At 45.4% G+C, this 16,478-nt stretch overlaps 1 protein-coding gene across 2 annotated transcripts in view; it reads right to left on the bottom strand.

Annotated features, from left to right (window-relative positions):
* TRMT9B (tRNA methyltransferase 9B (putative)) overlaps positions 1–16,000 on the bottom strand; it is a 72,950-nt gene extending 56,950 nt beyond the window's left edge. For both annotated transcript variants that reach the window (XM_060653107.3, XM_060653110.3), the window contains exon 1: positions 15,345–16,000. The gene's annotated coding sequence lies outside the window, so the exon portion shown is untranslated. The remainder of the gene's footprint in view (positions 1–15,344) is intronic.
* Positions 16,001–16,478: the final 478 nt, after the last annotated feature.

Raw genomic sequence — 16,478 nt, 5'->3', positions numbered from 1 at the left:
AGGCGGTTGAACATCCGACTCTTGATTTCAGCTCCTGTCATGATTCCAGGGTCACAGGATCGCTGAGCTTGGAACCTGCTCTCTCCCTCTGCCCCTCTCTCCCTGTAAAATTTTAAAAAATGAAAACTAGCGGAGGTTGACAAAGATATTATTTATTTTAATCGCCTTTATGTAAGGCGATTTCGCCTTACATAACCTTACTAACATATACCACCTATTTTTATTGTCTTTCTAAATATCCTATAAATAACATATTTTTTTAATTGGTCACATAGAGGCTGAGTATGAGAACTTTGCTCTCTGGGGTTTAGGAGAGTGTCTGCATCTACATTAAATAGGATTAGGTTTTGTACTTCTTGACCGTTTCTGGATAAGCCAATTTGGTGACATCTGTACTGACCGCTCTTCTGCCTTCTTGGTTGTGAGTCGTGACCTGGATGCTGGCAGAGGCTGGCAGCACGGGTGACCTCCTGCTGAGTCCCCGGGGCCTGGCCCTCTGAGCCTGGCCTTCTGATCGGCAGGCTTTTGCTTTGTAACCAGAGCTCCCTGACACTCTCCTTGCTGTGCCTTTGCTTCAAGGATAGTTTTGTTTCTTTTACACTGAGCTCCTAATAGCTCTGATCCTGGAGTTCCCTGTATTGTCGGCAGCGACCCACCCCTGCTTCATGCATATGAAAAGTGATGTGGTGGTAGGGTTTGAATGTTTACACCAGGCACAGAGGCTCTCCGTTCTAAGTGCCGCAATTATGAAAGATGCACAGAAATAGGAGACATGCCAGCTGAAAGAATGGTCTAATTTGCAGGCAGCTTGCATTGTGTTTTGTAAGAATATGTTTGACATTTTAAGCTTTGCTGTGGCAGTAAATTGTACCTCTCCTAGCAGCAGGAGTTATTAAGTCTGTGCCCAGAATAAACCAGACTGTTCTGGAAAGTTTCATTTTTTTCCAATTTTCATCCCCCATTTTATAACCGTGTTTGTCTCTTCGGAGATAAGCCTATAAGGATACAGTCTATTATTTCTCATTTAGAATTAGAAATACCATTTTTTTAACCTTCGCAGGGTTTTATCATAATCTCCTTAAAAAGTCAATATGAGTTCTGATTCTAAATTTTAAAAAATTAAGAGTAAATACGACAAAAGATTTAACCTGAAACTCCTGTGGTGGATGGAGTTATCTCCATCTTAGTGCTGGCTATATAGCATGGCCTAAATGTTTGTGTCTCTCCCAAAATTCATATGTCGAAGCTCTAAGTCCCAATGTGGCTGTGTTTGAAGCTGGGGCTTATACATAAGGAGGTAACTAAGATTAAATGAAGTCATAAGGGTGGGGCCCTAATCCAATAGGATTAATGTCCTTACATCTTTATAAGAAAACAGAGCAGAGGGGTACCTGGCTGGCTCAGTCAGTAGAGCATATGACTCTCAGTCTTGGGGTCAAGAGTTCAAGCCCTATGTTGGGTGTGGAGCCTACTTAAAAAAAAAAAATCCAAGAAAATACACTGAAGAACTCTTCTTTGATGTGCACATAGAGGAAAGGTCATGTGAGGACAAGCAAGAAGGTGGCCATCCACAAGCCAGGAAGAGGGCTCTTACCAGAAACCAGACTGGCTGGGACCTCAATCTGGGACTTCCAGTCTCCAGAACTGTGAGAAATAGGTATCTATTGTTGAGGCCACCCAGTCTGTGGTGTTCTCTTATGGTAGCCCATCCTAAAACACCTTCTATTTTGTCATAGGCACAATTATTTTGCCAAGAAAGCTGATGAGACACCATCAGCTGTAACACGCACCCCCAGTTCCCATGACGTTGAAACCCGAAAGGTTAAAAAAAGGTGAATTAACAATATTTTACAAAGGTAGTTTTTAAAAAGCACAAACGGTGAAGGTGACAGTAATGAGTGGAGGTTTTTAGTTCTGTTTTTGTTTTTAGAGAGTGTGCTGTGCACAAGCAGGAGGAGCGGGGGAGGGGCAGAAGGCGAGGGGGAATCCCAAGCAGGCCTCATGCTCGGTGCAGAGCCCCATGCAGGGCTTGATCTCAAGACCCGGGGATCCTGACCTGAGCTGAAATCGGGAGTCGGACGCTTAACCGACTGAGCCACTCAGACGCCCGACTGGAGTTTTTTAATGTAGCTTTTCCTCAGAAAAAGGCCAATAGTCTGCTTCAGTCACCTGATCTTTGTTTTATGGCCTCCTAAATTGTTAGAAAAGGAGATGGTGCAGAGCTCATGCACAAGAAAGTGAGGGCCCCAAATGGGCAAGTAGATCTAAAACCAAAGCTTAAAGTTTTATTGTTTACATTGGGAACCTAACTCAGTTTCCCCGGAAAAACCTCAGCTATTGACAAAACATCGCCTTATCAGGCTAATTCTGCTCCTACCTTGCTGAGAAAATGCACATTTCTTCAGTTTCCCTCCTTGCCACCCCAAGTCTTGTCCATCCCGCGCCCCCCAGAATTACCAGCTGCCTCTCAAAGGCCAGCATCTCTCTGTTGAGCTCCTCTTTCCTGGCCGTCAGCCAACCCTCTGTCTCTCTGCAGCCTCTCCCCCAGTGGCCTCCTGTCCTCGCCCACACAGCCACCGTCTCCTCTCCTGAACCAGGAACAGAAAACCACACACCAAGACAAGCCACGCCCAGCCCTGCATCCGCCCGCCAGCGTTAGACGCCCCTTCTCCTCCTTTCCAAGAGGGGTCCGCGAGCCTTGCCTACTTCCTTGGCCTTCCTTCGCCTGTCAACCCGCCGCGGCCTCCCTGCCCTGGAACACCACTCCATCTCAACAGTCTCTCGGGTTTTCCTGCCACAGGCTTCCATCACCAGGTTTTACAGCAGCATCACAGGTCTCAGAACAGCTGTGGTTGAACTGCACAGGATGATCATTCCGCTGGCACCCCCGGGACTGACCGTTAGCACACAGACCAGAATGTACTCTTTCTGAAGCCGCTGGTCATCCAGCAGGCAGGAATCCTGGCACAGCTAATGTGCTGCCCCAGTGAAGGGCCCCGACCCTGAGCAAGACCTGGGAGGAGGGCGGGCAGGGTATAAAAGCCAACAGGGAATAGCATCGTGCTGAGGTGGGGTCGAGGAAAACGTCAGCTGTGTGTGGAAAGAGGTTTAGGCTCTATGTCATCGTAGGTGAAAACTAATGCCATTAGGGTCACTTATAAATACTTGAGAGCCAACTGTTTAAGGAAAAAAAAAAAAAACCTATGTGAGTTTTTTAAGGACGCTTAACTGACTGAGCCACCCAGGCGCCCTTGTGTTTCTCAAGGACGAAGGACTAGAATCCGCATGTACTGATTCTCCAAGCCCAGCGGCCCAGCTTACCACACTGTAGTCTAGTTTAAATAACAGATCCAGGAAAACAGGCTTTGTCCGGAGTAGTTGGTGCACAAAGTATTCAATAATCTGCATAAATGCTTTAGTGATTACTGTTTACCTATGATCAAAATTTCCACGTCAAAATAGAACAGAGTTTTCCTCCACTGCTTTATTGTTCAAGTATTCTTCGATGTCCTGTTTTAGTGGATGAATCATAATACACAGAGAACTGGGAATCATTGAGAACACCAAACTGTGTGCTTGAAAGTTTACAAGCTCACCGCTGAGTCAAGAGGGCATACCCTGCCTGCAGCACAGAGAGCCAGTATTACGTTGATCTGCCTTCAGCTCTCCCAGTGGTGCGATTTCTAGTGGCTTCTGCTTTTCAAAGATTCACTATCACTGTAAGGTGATATGCGCCCCATAAAACCATCAGTTTTACGCAAGGATATATCATCTTCGTAAGAACAAAAAGCTTTCGTATGCACGCACTGCCAGTACATTTCAAGAGGCCCAAATCTGCATGAGTGGAACAAATTATCAGACAAAAGGTCACAGATTACTTTGGCTAAAAAAAATATCTTTAAAAATATCCAGCTCGACCTTCTGCTCGCTGGTTTCTATATGCTGCATACATCTGGGTGTGCGTGGGTATCTATATAGCTTTTTTAAGGTGTATGGTCTAGCCCACTTTGCCATAGTTATGTAGGAACTATAGCATGCCTCACTACAAAAGCAAGAAGAGCTCGGTCTGCATTTCTGCCAACTTGATGCAAGGCCTTAAGAGCTTCCTGTGGAAGAGAGCCAGTATGGAGAATCCAGTCAAGGTCTGCAGTGGGGAAAATTAATGGCAGACAGTTGGAGGGACTAGGTGATTGGCTGTGCAGCTTCAGGACCAGCATTTTCTCTGGTTTCAGGTCCATCGATGGATTCTGTGAGCGCGGACCCAAGTCTTTTTTAAATTAAAAAAAAATTTTTAATATTTATTTATTTTTGAGAGAGAAAAAGAGAGCAGAGGAGGGGCGGGGGGTGGGGGGGTGGTGGTGGAGAGAATCCCGAGCAGGCTCCATGCTGTCAGCACAGAGCCCAATGCAGGGCTTGAAACCACAAACTGTGAGATCACGACTTGAGCCGAAATCAAGAGTCGGATGCTTAACCAGCTGAGCCAGCCAGGCGCCGCACCCCCCACCCCGCCTCCACCGACCCAAGTCTTTAACCACTATGGAAAGGAAGTAGTTTGTTCAGAAGTCTCATTGCGTGCATCCTCCTCACCTGCTGAGAGCCTGGGTGAACAGTTCGCACTTCAGGTTCAGTGTAGCTGATTAGCTGTTTCAGCTGGGAACAAATGACAGAACTCTCATTTGTTCATTTCAATGACTTGGAGCTATGTTCCCTACACTTGACATGCCATCACCTGGACCCCTGCTGAAAGCATCTTCTAGCAGCAGGCAAAGCGTGCATTACTTTTTTAAGACGTAGTTTATGCAATTCCTAATTTAACATCTTGCATTGCTGGGAAGCATCAGTTAAAACTGAGGAACCAATATTGATACATTATTATTAACAAATGCCCATAGTTTATATCAGGGTTCACTCTTTGTATTGTACTGTTCTGTGGGTTTTGCTGAATACAAAATGTCACGTGTCCATAATTATAGTACCACTCAGAATAGTTTCACTGTCCTAAAAATCCCCTGTGCTCCATTATTGATCTCCTCTCCCCCCTCAAAAAATCCCTGGCAATCACTGGCCTTTTTATTGTCTCAGTCCAGAATCACAAACTATTCTTTCCAGAATGTCATACAGTTGCAATTATATCGTATCTAGCCTTTTCAGACTGATTTCTTTTACTTAGCAATATTTATTTAAGGTTCCACCATGTCTTTCCATGGCTTAAAAGATACTTTTATCTTTGGATATCATTCTATCATATGGATATACCACTGTTGATCTATTCACCTGCTGAAGGATGTGTTGGTTATTTGCAGTTTAAAAGTGTTTATATTGTAAACGTCCGTGTGCAGGTTTTCGTGTGGACTTGCCTGTTAATATTTCAGTCCCCACTGATACAGCTGCGGTCTGGTGAGAACAGACTTGTGGGCACTGTTCATTCTGGAAAGCTGTAAGATATTCACTTTGGGTCCATTTTTCTCAAAGCTCCTTAATACCTATTGGGCTCTCAGCTACCATTTCTGAGAGATTGGCAGATTAACCTCTGCAGATGTATTTTCTGAAGCTTGGTTATTACTAATGACCAAAAGTTTATCAAGTTCCTTCAAGGTGTTACAAATGAATTCGTTTTTTTATTGACTCCAGAGAGGGCTGACATATGCCACAGAGACTTAGGGAGAGGTGGCAATCCCTTATTCGTTCCAGACATGTCAACATTACTTTCCAGGACTATAAATCCCTAGTGGAAATAAAGGTGCTTAAATTTTCAGGTAAAAAGTTATACTTTGGGGGCGCCTGGGTGGCTCAGTCAGTTAAGTGTCTGACTTCGGCTCAGGTCATGATTTCACGGTTCGTGGGTTCGAGCCCCGTGTCGGGCTCTGTGCTGACAGATCAGAGCCTGGAGCCTGTTTCAGATTCTGTGTCTCCCTCTCTCTCTGCCCCTCCTCTGTTCACACACCGTCTCTGTCTCTCTCAAAAATAAACAAACATTAAAGAATTTTTTTTAAAGTTATAAAAAGGGATTATCTAAGCTGAGATCAGATGTACCAATGTTCTTGACATTGACTTTCTGATATCTACTTCTACAGCCAAAAGAACATTTTTCTCAGTATCTGGAAGGCCCACAGTCCTGTAGCCTGTCTCCTTTCATCTCAGCTTCCAAATCAACAGATGGCTGTTGGTTGGTTCTGCTGCCTGTTTCCAGGAAGTTCATTCCCCTGTGTTACAAAGATGTTCTTGGTCACATGGAGCCTTCTGTTGTTCAGTCTCCTGCTGCTGATTTCCTGGTTCTTTGTGCTGCTGAAGGCCATTGACTTGACTCAGATTCTGATGTTCTAGATGCCAGCCCTTTTCACTTGCAAAATCCATGATCAATGCATATGGTAGTGAAGACAGAAAAACTAGCTTTCTTCCTTGTGTGGAGATGGAATTTGAGCCTGTGCATGCTTTTTTTTCAGCAGGCAGTTTCTTTAGATTATCTGCAGCCGCTGATTTTTCTGCTGAGTTCTATAGAGGCATAGCGGGACTCCAGTCTGACAGAAGGATGAACAGAGAGAGCCTGTCAAGGAAAAGAATGCTCTTTTTCCCTCCATTTTTAATTTCCTCATTTACAACTCAATACTGGGAATGGAAAAGAAGGGAAAGCAAGGGCTCACAGAGATCTTTGCACAGGCTCAGGAGAGCATTATTCACAATCGCCAAACTCAAGTGTTCGCCTACGAATGAATGGATCGACAAAATGTGGAAATACGTACCCTTGGAAAAATATTCCTCATTAAAATGAAAGGAAACCCTCATACATGCTACAACACGGATAAGACCTGAGGACGTTACGCTAAGTGAAATAAGCTCACTACACGAGGACAGGTAGTTTATTACTCCACTAATGTCAGGTACCTGGAGTAGCCAAATTCACAGACAGGAAGTAGAATGGTGGTTGCCAGGAGCGAAGGGGAGAGGTGAGCGGGGACTTACTGCTTAATAGGTACAGTTTCAGCGCTGCACAATGATCACGATGATAAAAATTCTAGAGACGAATGATGATACTTGCACAACAATATGAATATACTTAATGCCACTGAACTGTACATTTCAAAATGGTTTAAATGGAAAGTATTATGTTATGTATATATTTACCACAATCTTTAAGAAATCAATATTGCAATTAATGCAATAATATTATACAACAAGCGTCTTAATCTTGGGTGACCATGAATCCTGGTTTGCTGGCCTAAGTCCCCATTTCTGCTTCTTTGCCCAGGGCAATCGTTAATAGTACCCCTTTTACCCTTAACAGTGTCCCAGATTGAACAAGAAGTCATATAGTCCCCCTAGATCTGTTTCATAATCGCATAAATCATCGCATGGCCATTCTCATTTGCAAATATCTGAACATTCAGAATGCACCTGCATTTTCTCAAATTACTCTATAAATTCAATGGCCTACAGAATGTTAGGGGTTCTGATCTTTGTTTTTTTTTTAACTTAAAACAACACCCATTTATTAGCTGACAGTTCTGTAGATCAGAAGTTTGGAACAACAGGCCTGAGTTTTCTGCTCAGGATATGACAAAGCAGAAATCAAGATATCGGCCAGGGTGAGCTGTCATCCAGAGGTTCTGGGGGAAAATCTACTTCCAAGCCCATTTTTGGAATGGAATTCAAATTCTTGTGGTCGTAGGACAGAAGTCCCTGATAGGACTGAGGTCCCCCTTTCCTTGCTGCCACCCTTAACATTTTTTAAAGATTATAGATTACTTTCTTTTTTTACTTATTTTTAATTTTTATTTCTAATAGATTTTGCCCCCCCTCTTTTTTTTTTTTTTTTTTTTGCAAGAGAGAGAGAGAGAGGGCACAAGTGAGCAAGGGGCAGAAAGAGAGAGAGAGAATCCCAGGAGGGGCAGAGGGAGAGAAAGAGGGAAAGAGAAAGAGAGAGAAGCCGTGCTCACGAGAAGCAGGGCTTGAGCTCACCCAGTGTGGAACTCGAACTCAGGAACTGCGAGATCATGACCTGCGCGGAAGTCAGATGCTTAATGACTGAGCCTCCCAGGCGCTATGTAGATTACTCTCTGAACCCTGACTAAAGTACCAAAAGCAGTCCTCTTCCTTCACAAAGTCATAATTTCTTTAAACCAAAACCCTCTAACTTTTGACAAGCTCCTTTCAATTTCTGCAGGTTCAAGGGAGCAGACAAAAGGCCCAGTCCGAGACAGTTGCCTCTTTTGGCTGCCGTTCTGTTGTTTTGCTGTTGTTAAAGATAGCAGCAGACAGTCTTTGAAGTCAGAGATATGTCTGTTTCAATTAACTCTGCTTTTCACCTTACGATCAGAAAATACCCCACTTTTTCTTTGAGAAAGCCACCGTTCTCCATCCTCACCATAAGAGCACCATTTTACCTGCCAAAACCCTTTCTGACTGTCTCCCCCAGAGCGAGTGTCAGTCTCTCAAAGGAAGAGTTGCACATCTTTAGCACCCAGCACCAATCATGGTACAAAGGACGTTCTTAATAGATACATCTTGAGACAGTGAGTAAACAGATCACTCAATGATGTTCAAATACTCGTCTTGCTTGATCGTCCTCAAATTCTGCCTTAAAAAATACACCAAAACACCATGCCTTCTCTACCCACCTCCTGCTTCAATTTGGCCCATTGATGATCCAACCAGAGAGTGAGTTCAGGTTTGGATGTTCTACTTTATAATACACTTAGAAAATCAAAAGATCATTTTGATTTTTTTTAATTTATTTTTGAGAGAGAGAGAGCGTGAGCACACGTGAGCAATCAGGGGAGGGGCAGAGAGGAGACAGAATCCAAAGCAGGTTCCAGGCTCTGAGCTGTCAGCACAGAGCCTGATTCAAGGTTCGAACTCAACAACCGCGAGATCATGACCTGAGCTGAAGTCAGAGGTTCAACCAACTGAGCCACCCAGGTGGCCAGATCATTTTGACTTTTAAAAAAAATTTTTTTTAATGTTTATTTATTTTTGAGACAATGCAAGGGACAGAGTGCAAGCGGCAGAGGGGTAGACAGAGGGAAACACAGAATCGGAAGCAGGCTCCAGGCTCTGAGCTGTCAGCACAGAGCCCGACACGGGGCTCAAACTCACCAACCGTGAGATCATGACCTGAGCCAAAGTCAGACACTTAACCAACTGAGCCACTCAGGTGCCCCTGATTTTCAGTCCATAAAAGGAGTTGTGTCCTACAACTTAACCTGCCACTACGCTCCATATAGCTGAAGACAAGAACTCATCCCCCTTATAACCCAGGGGGAGGGAAATCCAGATTTTTCTCTTGAATGTTTGCTCAAATAGGAAGGAAAGAGAAAAACTGTGGGAAGCAGGAAGTGGAGATCATAATGTGTTACTGTAACATAGATTAATACTACTTACTTTCCCTTATAATTAATCAAGCAATAGTGTAATATTAGATACAAACACTTCCCTCCTGAGAATACACTGTGTGTGGGGCTTAGGTGGGGGCTCAGGAGGGAGGACAGTGGATTTGTCTTGAAGCTGCATTTACAGAGCAAAAGCCCTGTGTTTATTTTCATAGGTTTAGTTTTGGTGGCTTGGGTGGGATGGCTAAACTCAGTGTCACCACTGGACTTGAAAGAATGTATTCACATTAGAGTGTGGTTTACCCCAGGCAGCATTTGTAATTCTGCATTTAAATGCTTTCACCACCTACCAGATATCTGAATGGAGTGTTGCCTTTTGAGACATAAAAATCAATTAAAAATAGATATGATAGACTGACAAACTCACTAAGTTACCCTATTTGTTTTTGCTACTCTGCTTTCATTTTCCAACTCCAAATATCAGAGGCAGATATAAAATGACTGCATTCAGTAATCAAGATTAAGTCTTAGATACGCCAATGGAATTTCTGACTGCCGATAAACGATCATTTATGGCTTAGTAATAGTAGAGAGTCCATCATATTTACTTTAATGGTTTGCAAAAACAGAATCTGACAAGTAGCAGGGTATGAAATACGTTATTACAGTCAATACTCTTATTTAATTTCCAATTAACAGGTCATTTCTATCTTTATGATCCTTAAAAAAAAAAGCACATTAAAGTTATAGAGGAAAGAAAGATTTAGTAGAAACATAGAGACACAGATAACTCATCTAATGAAAGAGCCAGCCTGCCAGGAGCTATAAGTTCTGTTATCACGCCCTGAATTCTTCCTTTGTATTGCTATGCATTAAACATAGCCTATCTGTGACTTTGGTGGGGAGGACTTTTTTAGAAATCAATTCTCCTGGTATTTGACTTTGATTACTAAACCAGAACAAAGGAATATTATTTCGTATTCAGATAGAACCACATGCAGAGGCAGGCACTTGGTAATTTTTAGTTATTTATTTGCTTGATGCTTTTTCCAGCAATTTCAACTATAATGACTATCATATCCATCTGTTTGAAATGGAAATTGGTTAGCAACCAGATCCTTTTTGGATTCTTACAATATATCATCTACCTGCTTTGAATGAAATATGCTAGCTCAGGCTCTGATGAAATATGTTTTAGATATGTAAGACGTGATGGGGTGTCACTTAGCTTTCATTCCAGTCTCCTTCAAGTATGCCTTCCTCAATTGTGGAGGCTGGAAAGGTGTAAACTACATTTCCCAGAGTTCCTTGCAGCTAGGGTTCTGGGCACAGATCAGGTTCTGCCCATGGGATGAGCTGGATGAGAAGGGAGGGAGAGGGTATATAAAAAAAAAAAAAAATATGTTTGCTAGCTTGTTTTTGTCATTAGTAGCTGTGTTCAGTCACTGGCTTCCTGTGTGGAATTGCACTTTGTAAGCAGCTAATCTGATCACTTGTGCCTTGGACTGTCAATAGCTCCAGTGGTGGCTCTGATTCCCAACCTTCATCCCTTGGCAATGACAGCAGCAGCCCTGGGGAGGGGGGGGGGGGCAGTTCCGCTGTGCTGTCTGGGTGTCACCCTTAGAGCTCAGCCTGGATCCTCTTCTCCCCTTTCAGCTGCAACCTCTTCTTCCAACCTTGTCAACACCTAACTCCCGTACAAAAACCGTTTTGCTTACAGTAACTAGGATAGTTTCTATTATCTGCAGCCTCCCTCAACAGGGAAGAAGGGAGAGATGAGGGAATTCAGTGCACAAGACATTAGTTCTGATGCCTGGGAAGAACTGCCAAAGGGAAAAAGTTTGTGCCCATCTGACACATACGGTTATACATTAAGAACAGGGAGGAGATCAAGGGCCATACCATCCAGATCTACCCAAGTGAGGGCCAACACTGCAGGGCCTGAGGTTAAAGCCAAAGCATAGTTATGAGGGCTGAGAAATAATTCTGGGGACCCCTGGAGAGAGAAGAAAAAAACATTAAGGAAAAAAAAAATGACAGGGGAAAGAGGAAGGAAAAAGAAGGGAAATGAGAACAGGGAATAGCAGGGAATAAAAGCACGCCTATGGCGAAGAGAAGCCTATGCCAGATTGTTCCCTGACCTTGCCTGGATGGTGCTGGAGAGCGGTCCGCCAAGGATGCATGCTGCTTCCTGCCCCTGCTCTGCAGGCCTAGCTCACAGCTTCTCAGAGCTGGGCTCAGGCTTCTCACATACACACTCAGGAGGCCTTTCCCTGGGTGAAAGACACGTGACTCTGTCCCTATAGCTCTTGAATAGACATATAAATTCAAACTGGGTAAATATGTATAACCCATAAATTTTTGTGTATATATGCATAGAGAGAGAGAATAGCTGGAAATACACAAAATGGAAATACACAAATAAATTTGTATATAGGACACAGATGTGTGTGTAGGATAGATGGAAATCTACAAGATGTGTATATTAAACAAAAATCTGTTAGATTTTTCAAGAGAAAATTAATCCCAGTGGTTTTCAAGTCAGGCAATTAGTAATGCAAAGAGCTGACAAACTAGTCAATCATGGTACATATCGGCTTAGGTTCTGATCAGCTTCAAAAAAATGATTGTAAATATCTTTTGTATAATGCATTAGAGTAGTCTGAGAGCCTAAGATGCTTGCTTACACAAAACAAGAGTTCTGAGACCATAATCCTTAGCCTAAAAGACGAGAAAATGTGTGTCAGAGCCCAGGCCTGCTGTTCCAGCCTCATTCACAACATTGTCCCTTCCTCATAGATACCTGGCTCTCCTTGGCCCACCCCTACAGTATACATGCGCATGCACAGTCTTCGCAGGCGCTGTTCCTTGCGTATTAAATGCTCTTCCTTCCTCAAGGACCTTCCTTCACAACCCCACCACCACCGCCTTAAGCAAGCACTCCTGACAGCCCTCCCTTCACAAGTCAAATTCCCTGTTTCTGCCCTTGACATTTTTCCTGCCTAGCACGAGCACCGGTGTAATTACAGGTTTACGTATGTATGCCAGCAGACAGGTGTTCCCTGAAAAGTTAGGTCTGTTTTTCTTGCTATGGTATTCTGAAGGCTCAGCATAGTGCCTTAGGTGCCTAGACAGTGCTGAACAAGTGAAAAGCTAAACGAATGCTATGGCTGTTTCGCCCCCAAAGTCCAAATGCTCCATTGTAAACTATGTAACTGTCCATGCGAAAACTAGAAACTATTATCATTTTACGAGGCCCATACTTCTTTCTTTTTTTTAACGTTTATTTATTTTTGAGACAGAGAGAGACAGAGCATGAGCGGGGGAGGGTCAGAGAGAGGGAGACACAGAATCTAAAACAGGCTCCAGGCTCTGAGCGGTCAGCACCGAGCCTGACGCGGGACTCAAACTCACGGACTGCGAGATCATGACCTGAGCTGAAGTCGGCTGCTTAACCGACTGAGCCACCCAGGCGCCCCAGGAGGGCCATACTTCTAATGGCATTAACAGAAACTAGCCAATTTAATGTTTAAATTCTATTTTAGAATTCCAACTGGTCATCTCTCCCTCCCCGTACTGTCTCATCATCATTTCTAAACACCACCGCAGGTAATGTCTTTAACCCTAGATAAGCCAAAGGCCTGCGTAAGGTAGAAGATATGCAGGCTTGACAGGGTGAGCCTCTAGCTCCCAAAAGACTAACTACTAGGAGCTTAGCATATACTAGTGTATACTGTGAGAGCATACAGAATACACCAGGACAGGAGAATGACCCGTTCGCCTGCACGTTCGGTTCTCCTGTCTGTTACGCAGCAATCCCTCCATAGCCCCCCGGAGATGACATTTAGGGCAACACATTTCTCCTCCTAATACGACTGCTCACAGCGTGCTAACCGCACACTCGATATTACAGATTACTCCATGCGCTTCTCCCCACCACCTCGGGAAGGCTCATTATCGCCATTTCACAGGTGAGGAAATGGCCCCGAGATGGGATTCATTCCAGGTATTCCAGTGCACGCTCTGAATTCCTTCTCTTGAGTGGTTAGAAGTTTGCCTGATTGGGAAGTGAGTAGCCAGAGAGAAAGCCGTCGACTCCTCTTGGATACCTCTTAGGTAGGGGTTCTACGCGACGTACTCTCTTACGACATCAAGAGAAGAAAATCACAAAAGCTGAAGGACATTCAATTGGCCGTGAGGCACCACCACACTTGCAGACCTTCCAGGGACCAAGCTATACCACAATCAGGCTCCATTTTTATTTCCTTCGGTGTGGTCTTAAATAAATCCCTGGCATCTTAACACTTCCATACCCGTCTTCTCAGAGCACCTTCTCACTTTCCCTACAGGTAGAAACATAAGATTGCACAGACAAGTGCTGACAGCCTCATACCAACAATGCATTATACCCAGGGCTAAATGACAATGAGAGCTTGACTCAATTCCTATCTAAAATACGAATCAGAACATCACCATGCAGTAAAGAAAGATTTAGTTGCATTTTTTTCTCCTGTATATCGCCAAGCTTGACTGGTCCTTTGTAAAGGATAGAGTGATAGAACCTTCATCATGTGTTTCAAATTTTGGATACTAGTTTTCTAAAGGTGCATATGAATTATTTATAGTGACATGCATATAAGTAGTCACATATCTACCCGCCAGAAATACCTTCTTTAGAGTCCTCTTAATCTCCAGCAAGATTTGGCTTTAGAAAATACACATAAACAGAGACTTAAGATTTATTTGGGAAGCACCTCTGCCCCTCCATTTTAAAACAGAATTAACCATGCAGACATAGTATTTTCAGTTTCACATCCTGCTGGTAAGTAAAATTTTTGTTAAAACCTTGACTACCTTGGTGATTTAGCTACAGCAACACACACACACACACACACACACACACACACACACACACGGACAAATAATTTCCAGAGAACGTCATACAATAATTAAACCTTTCTAGAAATGGGCTTTCTTTTGAATGACAAGAAGAGCCTATAGGGAGCTCCAGTTTCAAATCTGACCAAATGCATTCACAGAGCAGTTGTCTCTGGAGTGGTCTCCTTAGTGGGGAAACACTTTCCAACTTGTCAAGGTCTCCTTTAAAAGAAGTTATGTGCAATCCGTGGCCATCAGGGAGTTGCTTTCATTCTCTGCAAACAACCCTCTCCTCTGAGGTCCTCCCAAGATCCCTCACCAACACTGGAGAGTCCTTTACACTGCATGTTCAGTCAGGCATCAAGGACAGAAAAATCCACAATCTAAATTTCAAACGGAATTAACCATTCATTAGACAGTAACGTCAAGGATTCCATAGTTAATGAGCCACACGAATAGTATTACATTCAACAGCTGAAAGGAGGAGTTAAATGTCAATCATTTGCCTGTAATATTGCTAATAACCTTAACCTCAAAAGGATATAGATCTCTTCTAGCTCTCTGCCCACAGGAAACGTTCAATGTACATTTAAATCCATGCATACCAACTGATATAAAGCTTTGCACGTAGATATTTACAGCCTTACCCTCTTTCTACATAAAGCGTTTCTATCCTCATGATATTTACCACAAAGAACCCAGGTAATACCACGAGATACACCTAGAGCAATATTACACAAATCCTAGCATCCCGTTTTGAAATTCCTTCTTAAACTGTGTTTTTTGTTGTCAGCTTTGACTACGTCCATAAGTTCTTTCACATCACCTAAAAAATATTCTGACCAACTTTCTGGGTTTAAGTTATTAGCTCACTGTCTCCTGCTAGTTAAAAATCAATTCCCAAGTGGTAGCTTCTAAAGGGAGAGATACACGTGTACTCCGTGAAAACAGAAATCTATAAGACACTAAACATGTCCCCTGCAGCTCTGAGTTCTGACTTATCCTATGTTAACATCTGAAGCACATCCCGCAATCCCCTGCCGCATGGCAGGCTCGCCTGTTTTGATCACGTCTAAGTTTTCAAGGTAAACAGGTCACTCTCGGCGGCCGGAACGACAGAGGAAGAGAGCACGAACTCACCTAGGCGGTCAGACCCCGGACACGGGGGGCCCGAGCGCGCGAAGCGACCTGTCGCGCCCCCGACTCCCCGCGTGCTGGGGGAGGGCGGGCGCAGGGCGGGCAGAACTAGGGTGGGAAAGAGGCTCGCCGCCGCTCCCCTCTGCGGACCATTGTCAGCGCCACGGTCGCCGGCGCTTTCTGCACGGTATGGGGGCGGGAGACTCTACCGAAGCGAATAGTTGCAACGCTCTCCCGGAGCCGGGGAGAAAAAGCTGCTTTTGCATCAGAGCCGGGGGCCGTACCAGGTGTAACTTCCACCCCTTGACCTATTTTAGAGTGTGAGAGCGAAAGCGGTAGGGAGAAATAGACGGAGCGCGCGCGGGGGGGAGGGAGGCTCCGGGACGCGCGTGCCCGAGTGGGAGCGCGCGCCCGCCCTGCCGGGGCTTCCAAAGAGAAGTTACGGCGAGGGCCCCGAGGCCTCCCGGGCCGCGGCTCGGCGGCGGAGCTCGGGGCTGGCCCCCCCCCGCGAGCTCCTCCCGCCGCCGCCCGGGTCCAGGCTTCGCGCGCCCTCCTCCGCGCGCGCGCCCTGCGCGGGAAGCTCCGTTCCCGGGGCTCGGGGGCCTTCGGGCGGGCTCCGCGACAGTAGCTGGGCGACCGCCCGCGGCCCGGGCGCGCGGTTCCCCGCCCCCGTCACCGTCCCCGCCTCCCCGACCCGCCCTCACCTCTCCGGAGGCGGCGCTTGGGCTCCGGCGGCGCCTCCAGGCCGGGAGGACTGACGGCCTCGGAGGGGCGGCGGAGCGGAGCCGGGGGAGTGTCGCCTCCCAACCCAGTGCCCTGGGGACGCCCCGCCCGAACGTTCCCGGGAAGTGAGGCTCTGCCGCTCCCGCCCGGCCCGGGGATGGGGGTGACCTTCCTGCCTCCTTCCCAGTCTCTGCGCATCAGCCTTTCCCGGCGTGGCCGGTCCTACGTGGGAGAGGACGCCAAGGGGAGTACACCTGGCCGGCCCGGAGCACAGCAACGCGGTACCTGGGGGTGACAACAACGTGACGCTTTAGCGCGTCTTTTCTCCTTTGATTTTTGCAACCACCTACTTCAACGGAGATGTGCCTGTTGGGTTTCTGGGATAACCGAAGTCCGAGGTGCCAATGCTTAGAG

The sequence above is a fragment of the Panthera onca genome, chromosome B1 (assembly GCF_046562875.1).
Source record: "Panthera onca isolate mPanOnc1 chromosome B1, mPanOnc1 haplotype 2, whole genome shotgun sequence".
Lineage (NCBI taxonomy): Eukaryota > Metazoa > Chordata > Mammalia > Carnivora > Felidae > Panthera > Panthera onca.
The sequence above is the reverse complement of the archived record's forward strand: the minus strand, read 5'-3'. Positions and strand labels throughout refer to the sequence as shown.